The sequence below is a fragment of the Schistocerca serialis genome, chromosome 8 (assembly GCF_023864345.2).
Source record: "Schistocerca serialis cubense isolate TAMUIC-IGC-003099 chromosome 8, iqSchSeri2.2, whole genome shotgun sequence".
Lineage (NCBI taxonomy): Eukaryota > Metazoa > Arthropoda > Insecta > Orthoptera > Acrididae > Schistocerca > Schistocerca serialis.
This window is the reverse complement of record NC_064645.1, coordinates 523,049,272-523,061,303: the sequence shown is the minus strand read 5'-3', so window position 1 is coordinate 523,061,303 and position 12,032 is coordinate 523,049,272.

Below are 12,032 nucleotides of genomic sequence, written 5' to 3'. Positions count from 1 at the left end.
AGGAAAGCATTATATTTATCGTCTACTGTATGAGCACTATAAACATCTTGCCACTCTTGTTCCTTGATAAGGTTTACAAAAGTCTGTACAGCAACAGGATCGGCTTTCCTAAAAAGTTGGTAACTATATTTAACATGTGTTGCAGCACAAAAATCTTTTAGACTTAAAATTTGTGCATCATGATCTGAAAGGCCATTCACCTTTTTGCTAACAGAATGCCCTTCTAATAATGACGAATGAACAAAAATATTGTCTATGGTTGTTCTACTGTTCCCTTGCTCTCTCGTTGGAAAGAATACGGTTTGCATAAGATTATATGAATTAAGGAGGTCTACCAGCATCCTTTTCCTTGCACAATCACTTATACAATTAATATTGAAGTCACCACATATAACAAACTTTTTGTATTTCCTATAAAGTGAACCAAGAGCCTCCTCTAGCTTTAGCAAAAATGTTGTGAAATCGGAGTCTGGGGATCTATAAATAACAACAGTAAGAAGTTTAGCTCCACTAAATTTAACCACACCTGCACAACATTCAAACACCTTTTCATGGAGAACAAATAAAAACTTCGTGGCTCACCGATGACATTGTAATCCTGTCATAGACAGCAAACGACTTGGAAGAGCAGTTGAGTGGCATGGATAGTGTCTTGAAAGGAGGGTATAAGATGAACATCAACAAAATTAAAACGAGGATAATGGAATGTAGTCGAATTAAGTCGGGTGATGCTGAGGGAATTAGATTAGGAAATGAGACACTTAAAGAAGTAAAGGAATTTTGCTATTTGGGGAGAGAAATAACTGATGATGGTCGAAGTAGAGTGGATATAAAATGTAGACTGGCAATGACAAGGAAAGCGTTTCTGAAGAAGAGAAATTTGTTAACATCAATTATAGATTTAAGTGTCTGGAAGTCATTTCTGAAACCATTTGAATGGAGTGTAGCCATTTATGGAAGTGAAACATGGACGATAAATAGTTTGGACAAGAAGAGAATAGAAGCATCTGAAATGTGGTGCTACAGAAGAATGTTGAAGATTATATGGGTAGATTACATAACTAATGAGGAAGTATTGAATAGGATTGGGTAGAAGAGAAATTTGGGGCACAACTTGACTAGAAGAATGGATCGGTTTGTAGGACATGTGTTGAGGCATCAATGGATCACCAATTTGGTATTGGAGGGCAGCGTGGAGGGTAAAAATCGTAGATGGAGACCAAGAGATGAATACACTAAATAGATTCAGAAGGATGTAGGTTGCAGTAGGTACTGGGAGATGAAGTAGCTTGCACAGGATAGAGTAGCACGGAGAGCCGCATCAAACCAGTCTCAGGACTGAAGACCACAAAAACAACAACAACAACAGCAAGGGTATGCACCATGTCCACTCAGGTAGTGTGTAGTTTCCTTGGTCGGGAAGAGTTATGACTTTTGGATCTTTATTTTATGTTAGGAAGTAACTGGTTAGTTCTCCCAGGTATATTGCCATTCACTATCGATGTATGTCTTCATTCCCTTATTGAATGTGGTTCTTGTGCCCAGTATCTCCTTTACTCTTTCATATTCTCCCTTTTTGAACTAATACAGTACAGATTACTTTCTTGTGCCTGTGTAAATATGTAGCAAGTCTAATATCACAAGCAGTGTCTCATTCGGTATTTTCTATACAAACCTGTAAGGCACTGTAACCCGCTTTCCTGTGCTACCCGGAGACTGTGGGCTGTCCTTACCTTTCTGTCTGTACGACGCCAGACACTCGACCTGTACCTCAAAACAGCGTTACGATTGTTTTTTAGTACGTTGTTACCGAACTTAAATTCAGATGAAAACTTCTTTGTCCAATAGTAGTTATTTTGTGCAGATTTTAATGTCTCTCTGGCTGACGATATCGACAACTGCATGAACATTAAGCTTTACTTCCATGTTTAAACCAAGGTACCTGTATACTACTTTTCTTTACACGGGTTGGTCATTTATTCTGATTGTGGAGTCCCCCGATTTTAACGACCTTCCTAGTCCAAAGGTGCCCCTTCTCCAAAGAATTTTCTGATATCGTCTTTCGTCAGTGGCATTGAAGAAGCTGTCCTTCCCTATCTGAGCAATCAGCTGAAGAAATCAGACATGAAAGCTGCCGGTCAATTACGAAACACAGTCCACAAAGAAGTAATGTTTCGAAGGAAGAGAGATTTGTGGTATAAAGGCCGCGTGAGGATACTGACACAGTCGTGCTGCGTGCTGATAAAGGTAATGCCACCGTCCCTTTGCTTCAGGAAGTCCACAAGGATTAACAAAGATCCTACCAACGAGATGACAATATGAGGCCTATAACGAGCACTATAGGTTCATCAGAGTTTTTTTCCGCCCAATATTTAGCATCCTTATTAATACCAATGGTAGGAAAATGTCTATATAATATATGTAATTTTTTCGATTTAATTCCATTGATTTAATGCTATGAGTTAAGTTCAGAGACTTAGCAATGTCATGCTAAGTAGTACGGATGTACTCCTTTGTTTTGACATGGTATCATTACATATTAAAGTACCTTTAAAGGACTCTTTATCTCTTATCGGCCAACATTTTGATAAGAACGTCACGACCTTGCTTGACCATGTGCTTTTTTCATCTTATTGTCAGTTTAATGGTGAATTTTATTAGCAGATTAATGGAGCTGTTATGGGAAGCTCCCTCTCCTCTCTGGAGGCTAATTTATTCATGGAAGACTTCGAGGGTAAGGTACTGGACTTAGCAAGTTTCAAACAACCGGTATTCGGATGTACGTGGGCGACACATTTGTAGTGTGGCAGCACGTGATGGATTAATTACATCGATTTTTTGAGCATTTGAGTTCTACCCATGCTAGTATTAAATTTAACGTGGAAATAGAAAAAGATGGCTGCCTTCTTTACTTGGATGTTGTCGTTCGCCCTAAGGTTGATGGCACATTAGGTCATGTCATATATCGTAAACCAAAATATACAAATCAATATCTACACGCCAGTAGATGCCACTGCCATTCACAGACCACAGGTGTTCCTAAGATCTTAGTGCAGAGAGCGTACTGTATATTTGATAAAGATAATTTGCAAGAAGGACTCACATACCTCAAGAGCCTTTTTCAAGCGAATGGATTTTCTCCGCAACAAATTCGTAAAGTATTCAATGCAAAACCTAGATTGCAGGTGTATGATGGGAAAGAAGATAGTAATTCCTTCAAATAAAGTACTGTTTTGCCCTATTCGGGTTCTCTCTCCTCGAAGATAGGCCATATTCTTGAAAATCACAGTGTTAACCTTATCTTCCCGCCTCTCGCGAATACTGCAGCTTTACACGGTGTAGAATAGCTAATTATTTAATAAACAAACTTAGTGGTTTCTGTTTGGACGAACCATGGAACTCTGCTCTTGGGGTAATTAAGCTGCAGAGAAGTCGTCATGGTTTCACCTACGCGGAATATACATCGATAAACGAATCGAATGTCTGTACGCCTTCTCCACAGGCGGCACTTATATAAGCTTATCTTAATGCCGTTGACCAGCTTCGGTGACCCGCATACGTAACACTGCCACGGTGTAGCATCTAAGGCGGCACATAGCACATTGTCGTCAGTCTTACCGCACGCTCTGTGGACGGCCGGACGATACTCACCCGAACTATCGGCGGAAGAAATTTTATTTGCGCAACTGCATGTCCGAAACTTTCTGGGCTAACATAAAAACTGTTTTGTGTGGTGATTTCCTTTAATTGTTTTCTGCGCACCAATTACTTAATCTTCCACGAACTTCACTAAAATCCTCGTCTAATTTAGCACTTGTGCTGGCAGATATTGTAATCAGCAGATCATCTGCGTAGGCTATGCAGCCTCTAGTGTCTGGTTTAGTAATGACTCTATGCCAACATTCCAGAACTCTGGACCCAAACAGAGTACTTCACGCAGGCCTTTGGTGATATCCGTCACGATTTTGTTTCAAGAACATTCCAGTTGCATCTGAATGCCTGTGCAATATTTTCGTAGTTTGTCATAGAGACGTATGAGACAGTCCATTTGCTTCATTCATTTTAACAGGACACGCCACCATAAATTAACAGAAGTCATAGCTATACCAATCATTGTGCCTATAACGTACTAGTCGTCTGAGGTATTCACAACATGTACAGGTTAATTTACTGATCATGGGTGGTTTTCCATTTCCTGAAACCATGCTGCAGGGAATTCAAGCGCATTACATTTCTGTGATTCCTCAGGGGGCAGCACAGAAGCTCTTCTTCTATTTTGGCTGGAATACACCATGTTTTCCCCGTCACCATACCTTCATAGCAGGGCGAAGCTGAAACTACTCTGTTTCCCTGGTTTCAATTTCTCCCTCTACTATTTTCGAAGCGTATTATGCGCTGCATTACTTCTTCCCCTCTCGGTGTGAGGTATTGCCACGTGTCACGAATATAGATCCCACGCCGCGTCGTCATTTCTGGTGGCGCTCTTCGGAACTCGCTTCGCCCACGAGTTGGCCCGTCCCCTGTTCACGCGTGCAAAAGCCACTTCCGAAGTTGCCTTAACTTTTGTGAGCCGTACCGCTACCTTGGGAATCTCTCCTCGCACAGCTGCCTCGTTCTTCTCTCCGTCCTTCATTAAACTTTTCGGCGGGAGACCGTTATCGCGCCGCTGAGACTCTGGCCGTTCACAACCTGTTTTTGTGATTTCGCTAGTTCAGGCCCCTGTTGTTCTCATTAATATCGTGTCCCTCCTGTTATGCTCTCTTTTCAACATCAGCATCATCTTCTTCTTCTCCTTCTTAGCGAGTCCCATTGCTGAGTGGTCTGCTTTTTTGGTCAATGTACACCTTTTCTTACGTTCTAATACTACCTTTGGGTTTAGGTTCCTTGATCTTACATGTACGTTTATAGTATCTATCCAATGCGGTTAAGGTCTTCCGCGTTGTCTGTGGCCTTCAAGAGTGAGACGATAGTCTAAGCTGGTGACTAAAATAGGTTGTATATCATGTGTCCATACCACCGTACGCTAATTTTTGGATCTTTTCGTTGATTGGAGCCACTCCAGTTAATTGTCAGATCGATGTCTTGTTACTGTGGTCCAGCGGGGAAATGGCTGATTGTTTTCTCAGCATCCGGATTTTAAAAACATGTAGTGTAACTTCGGAACTCCTGGGCGTGCGCCAATACTCAGCACCCCATTATGCAACTGTCTTCACCGTTGTGCTTTATATCTTTTATTTTATGCGGATGGGCATCTTTTTCTAACAAAGAATATCAGTGATGTGTCTGAATCGATCCAAATCACTGTGGTTCCTGCTCGCTCATGTCCAAATGTGTCCATCTTGCTAAGTGTTTCAATAGTCTTCCTTGTATCCACCACATGCATCACATCTTCAGCATATTGCATTGTCCACGATACTATTTTCTATAAGAGGGTTGCTATGGTAAACATGTGCTCCCTGCCGTCGTTGGATAAGCAGCTGCAGCAGCAAGTCGTATACTCCTAGCTCACTCATTTGCTACATAGTTTAATTCTTAATTTCTTTGCGTGTTTTTGGTACTTGCATTGTTTAATTCATAAATTTCGGGCGTATTATAATATTTGAGAGTTGTAGCATAGCGTTTTAGTACTTGAATAGTGTACATTCGCGTAGTCGTTTGTCTTCTGTTTTTGTTTTGAGCGGCCAGTGTCGGTTGGTCACAGTCAGTGTGCTCCCTGCCGTCGTTGGATAAGCAGTTGCAGCAGCAAGTCGTATACTCCTAGCTCACTCATTTGCTACATAGTTCAATTCTTAATTTCTTTGCTTGTTTTTGGTACTTGCATTGTTTAATTCATGAATTTCGGGCGTATTATAGTATTTGAGAGTTGTAGCATCGCGTTTTAGTACCTGAGTAGTATAAAATCGCGTAGTCTCCTTCCGCCGCCGAGCAGTGTGTCAGCAGTGCGCAAGTAGCAGCATTACTGCATTTACTAGGCAACCTTGTATTTTAATAACCGTTTAAATTTTGTGTCGATTTGTTTGCGCTCTCTGTAGATTAGTTCAGACGCTCTTTGCACAACAGTTTTTAGCATGGATAGGGACTGCAACTGCTGTGTTCGGATGCAGGCTGAGTTGGCATCCCTTCGCTCCCAACTTCAGGCAGTGTTGGCTTTGGTCACACAGCTTGAGGCTGTTGCCAATGGGCATCACTGTGGGGTTCCGGATGGGGGTTTGTCGGGGACGGCCAGCTCGTCCCACGCATCCCCCGATCGGACTACGACTGTGGTTGCCCGGGATAATGCCCGCATTGAGGCTGTTCCCTCACCTGTGGTAGAGTGGGAGGTCGTCTCAAGGTGTGGCAGGGGGCGAAAGACATTCCGGAGGGTGAACGGAAGGCCTCTCCAGTTTGTCTGACGAACCGGTTTCAGGCTCTGTCTCAGGCTGATACTGATCTTCGGCCTGACATGGCTGCTTGTCCTACTCCAGAGGTTGACCCTCAGTCTGCAAGATCCGGGCGGTCGCAGAGGGAGGGCTTACTGGTAGTTGGGAGCTCCAACGTCAGGCGCGTAATGGGGCCCCTTAGGGATATGGCAGCAAGAGAGGGGAAGAAAACCAATGTGCACTCCGTGTGCATACCGGGGGGAGTCATTCCAGATGTGGAAAGGGTCCTTTCGGATGCCATGAAGGGTACAGTGTGCACCCATCCGCAGGTGGTCGCTCATGTCGGCACCAATGATGTGTGTCGCTATGGATCCGAGGAAATCCTCTCTGGCTTCCGGCGGCTATCTTATTTGGTGAAGACTGCCAGTCTCGCTAGCGGGATGAAAGCAGAGCTCACCATCTGCAGCATCGTCGACAGGACTGACTGCGGACCTTTGGTACAGAGCCGAGTGGAAGGTCTGAATCAGAGGCTGAGACGGTTCTGCGACCGTGTGGGCTGCAGATTCCTCGACTTGCGCCATAGGGTGGTGGGGTTTCGGGTTCCGCTGGATAGGTCAGGAGTCCACTACACGCAACAAGCGGCTACACGGGTAGCAAGGGTTATGTGGCGTGGGCTGGGCGGTTTTTTAGGTTAGATGGCCTTGGGCAAGTACAGAGAGGGCAACAGCCTCAACGGGTGCAGGGCAAATTCAGGACATGCGGGGACCAAGCAGCAATCGGTATTGTAATTGTAAACTGTGGAAGCTGCGTTGGTAAAGTACCGGAACTTCAAGCGCTGATAGAAAGCACCGAAGCCGAAATCGTTATAGGTACAGAAAGCTGGTTGAAGGCAGAGATAAATTCTGCCTAAATTTTTACAAAGGTACAGACGGTGTTTAGAAAGGATAGATTGCATGCAACCGGTGGTAAAGTGTTCGTCGCTGTTAGTAGTAGTTTATCCTATAGTGAAATAGAAGTGGATAGTTCCCGTGAATTACTATGGGTGGAGGTTACACTCAACAACCGAGCTAGGTTAATAATTGGCTCCTTTTACCGACCTCCCTACTCAGCAGCATTAGTGGCAGAACAACTGAGAGAAAATTTGGAATACATTTCACATAAATTTTCTCAGCATGTTATAGTCTTAGGTGGAGATTTCAATTTACCAGATATAGACTGGGACACTTAGATCTTTAGGACGGGTGGTAGGGACAGAGCATCGAGTGACATTATACTGAGTGCACTATCCGAAAATTACCTCGAGAAATTAAACAGAGAACCGACTTGTGGAGATAACATCTTGGACCTACTGATAACAAACAGACCCGAACTTTTCGACTCTGTATGTACAGAACAGGGAATCAGTGATCATAAGGCCGTTGCAGCATCCCTGATTATGAAAGTTTGTAGGATTGGTTGGTTGTTTTGGAGAAGGAGACCAGACAGCGATGTCATCGGTCTCATCGGATTAGGGAAGGACGGGGAAGAAAGTCGGCCGTGCCCTTTGAAAGGAACCATCCCGGCATTTGCCTGGAGCGATTTAGGGAAATCACGGAAAACCTAAATCAGGATGGCCGGACGCGGGATTGAACCGTCGTCCTCCCGAATGCTAGTCCAGTGTTTAACCACTGCACCACCTCGCTCGGTGAAGTTAGTAGGAATGTAAAAAAAGGGAGGAAGGTTTAGCTGTTTAGCAAGAGTAACAGATCAAAACGAAAATTTCTGTTCCGACACTGACAATGTTGAGTGTTTATGGAAAAAGTTCAAGGCAATCGTAAAATGCGTTTTAGACAGCTACGTGCCGAGTAAAACTGTGAGGGACGGGGAAAACCCACCGTGGTACAACAACAAGGTTAGGAAACTACTGCGGAAGCAAAGAGAGCTTCACTCCAAGTTTAAACGCAGCCAAAACCTCTCAGACAAACAGAAGCTAAACGATGTCAAAGTTAGCGTAAGGAGGGCTATGCGTGAAGCGTTCAGTGAATTCGAAAGTAAAATTCTGTGTACCGACTTGACAGAAAATCCTAGGAAGTTTTGGTCTTACGTTAAATCAGTAAGTGGCTCGAAACAGCATATCCAGACACTCCGGGATGATGATGGCATTGAAACAGAGGATGACACGCGTAAAGCTGAAATACTAAACACCTTTTTCCAAAGCTGTTTCACAGAGGAAGACCGCACTGCAGTTCCTTCTCTAAAACCTCGCACAAACGAAAAAATGGCAGACATCGAAATAAGTGTCCAAGGAATAGAAAAGCAACTGGAATCACTCAACAGAGGAAAGTCCACTGGATCTGACGGGATACCAATTCGATTCTACACAGAGTACGCGAAAGAACTTGCCCCCCTTCTAACAGCCGTGTAACGCAAGTCTCTAGAGGAACGGAGGGTTCCAAATGATTGGAAAAGAGCACACGTAGTCCCAGTCTTCAAGAAGGGTCGTGGAGAAGATGCGCAAAACTATAGACCTATATCTCTGACGTCGATCTGTTGTAGAATTTTAGAACATGTTTTTTGCTCGAGTATCATGTCGTTTTTGGAAAAGCAGAATCTACTATGTAGGAATCAACATGGATTCCGGAAACAGCGATCGTGTGAGACCCAACTCGCTTTATTTGTTCATGAGACCCAGAAAATATTAGATACAGACTCCCAGGTAGATGCTATTTTTCTTGACTTCCGGAATTCGTTCGATACAGTTCCGCACTGTCGCCTGATAAGCAAAGTAAGAGCCTACGGAATATCAGACCAGCTGTGTGGCTGGATTGAAGAGTTTTTAGCAAACAGAACACAGCATGCTGTTATCAATGGAGAGACGTCTACAAACGTTAAAGAAACCTCTGGCGTGCCACAGGGGAGTGTTATGGGACCATTGCTTTTCACAATATATATAAATGACCTAGTAGATAGTGTCGGAAGTCCCATGCGGCTTTTCGCGGATGATTCTGTAGTATACAGAGAAGTTGCAGCATTAGAAAATTGTAGCGAAATGCAGGAAGATCTGCAGCGGATAGGCACTTGGTGCAGGGAGTGGCAACTGACCCTTAACATAGACAAATGTAATGTATTGCGAATACACAGAAAGAAGGATCCTTTATTGTATGATTATATGATAGCGGAACAAACACTGGTAGCAGTTACTTCTGTAAAATATATGGGAGTAAGCGTGCGGAACGATTTGAAGTGGAATGATCATATAAAATTAATTGTTTGTAAGGCGGGTACCAGGTTGAGATTGATTGGGAGAGTCCCTAGAAAATGTAATCAATCAACAAAGGAGGTGGCTTACAAAACACTCATTCGACCTATACTTGAGTATTGCTCATCAGTGTAGGATCTGTACCAGATCGGGTTGACGGAGAAGATAGAGAAGATCCAAAGAAGAGCGGCGCGTTTCGTCACAGGGTTATTTGGTAACCGTGATAGCGTTACGGAGATGTTTAACGAACTCAAGTGGCAGACTCTGCAAGAGAGTCGCTCTGCATCGCGGTGTAGCTTGTTCGCCAGGTTTCGAGAGGGTGAGTTTCTGGATGAGGTATCGAATATATTGCTTCCCCCTACTTATACCTCCCGAGGAGATCACGAATGTAAAATTAGAGAGATTAGAGCGCGCACGGAGGCTTTCAGACAGTCGTTCTTCCTGCGAACCATACGCGACTGGAACAGGAAAGGGAGGTAATGACAGTGGCACGTAAAGTGCCCTCCGCCACACACCGTTGGGTGGCTTGCGGAATATAAATGTAGATGTAGATGTAGATGTAAATGTGTTGTCGACGCCAGACACCACACTTGCTAGGTGGTAGCCTTTAAATTGGCCGCGGTCTGTTAGTATACGTCGGGCCCGCTTGTCGCCACTATCAGTGATTGCAGACCGAGCGCCGCCACACGGCAGGTCTAGTCTAGAGAGACTCCCTAGCACTCGCCACAGTTGTACAGCCGACTTTGCTAGCGATGGTTCACTGCCTACAGACGCTTTCATTTGCAGAGACGACAGTTTAGCATAGTCTTCAGCTACGTCATTTGCTTCTTAACAGATAATATTGTGACTCATGTACCGTCAAGAGCGACTTTCATCATTAATGGATTAAAGTTAAGTATCAAACTAATTCCGTCCGCTTTCTGAATTCTAATCCCTTGTCATGTTCCAGACCTCACGTCAGTATAGTCCTTCCCTCCTCACGCCAGCCTGCGTGAGCTAAAAACCGTGCATTTCCGCATCCCTTCGTAACTCGGTGTTGGCTCTTCTGTCAACACAACGGTAAAAAGAAGCAAGTATGTAGCTTATTATTTTATTACCTGTATCACAGATTATCACCAAATTCCAAAGGGGATATTGGCAATAGGTATACTGCAGATAGCGTCAGATAACACATGCTCCAAAGTCACACACGAAAATTAAATAAATGATTGAAGAAGCGTAAATGAGTAGCCATAAAATTTAACTGATGCACCATGTTAACTCTTTCGCAGGCACATTATTTTAGCATCTCAGTGAACATAATATTCTGCTAGCCTATTATAAATGTGATAAACGTACTGTATTTATTTTTTAGTAACTTTATTTTTGAGATATAGGACCTAAAACTATTTTGTTACGAATATCAAAACGCCATCGTTGTGAGGTATTTAAATTGGATGCAAATGGATTTCCCACTTCCCTTTTGAGTGGTGTTATGTTTTGCCACTACACGTAAATAAAATAATGAACAATGTTGTCTGTTTTTATTTTATATTTTCTTTTATGTTATTTTGAAAATATTTGTTACGGATATTAATATTTACTTACCACATCGTGAAAACAATCCTTGAAACTATGTCACTGAATAAAGTTACGAGCTGATACAGTATGCAATAAAGTATATTGCAGGAGGGAAGCAATGTAATCTGACAACAGTATTAACCCCACGACATACAGCAACTAATTGTTGTAGTAGTTTTAGTATACCTTATGCAGTGTACTGCCAGAACATGTCTGTCATAGACAGAGGTGGTAAGAACTGTTCCCCTAAAGTTTTTGGATACCCCTTAGTTGGTGTTAAGTATGCTTCCCAAGGACCGCAAATGACAGATTAATTTTGCAGGAAGTATACTTTCCAAGCCGCTTCCAGAAACTATTTTAATGGTAACCATAGATTCCAGTAACCATTAATACACCGCTTTTTGTTGGGGTACATACTCCTCGCAGTCCTCAAGGCTATATTTCACAACAAACTAAAACTACAGCTGGTGCAGCGGACTGCCACTAGGTGCCAGGAGGGTACAGAAGTGATAAAACATATTCCCTTAAGCACTGTAAATACATGCTACAGTGGGAAGTACACCATGTAAGGGTTAAAATAATCAAACAATAGATATACATCACATAGGCTCTACACTAAGTGTGAACCTCTACCGAATTTTTAGAAATCTCAGAAAGATAGGGTTCCTGTACACATATTCCAGCAGTACATTAAGTAACTTGAAATGCAAGGGAAATGATGAAATGGAGTGCTTAAAATATTAGACAGAACAATTAAACTACTTTCTTGTATTCAAGTTGCAACACGCGAAAAATAATCGATCTCTGTAGCTCTGCAATACCATTTCACTGAACGCTAGACCGTGCCGGAATTAATCACCAATGGGGCACAGAAA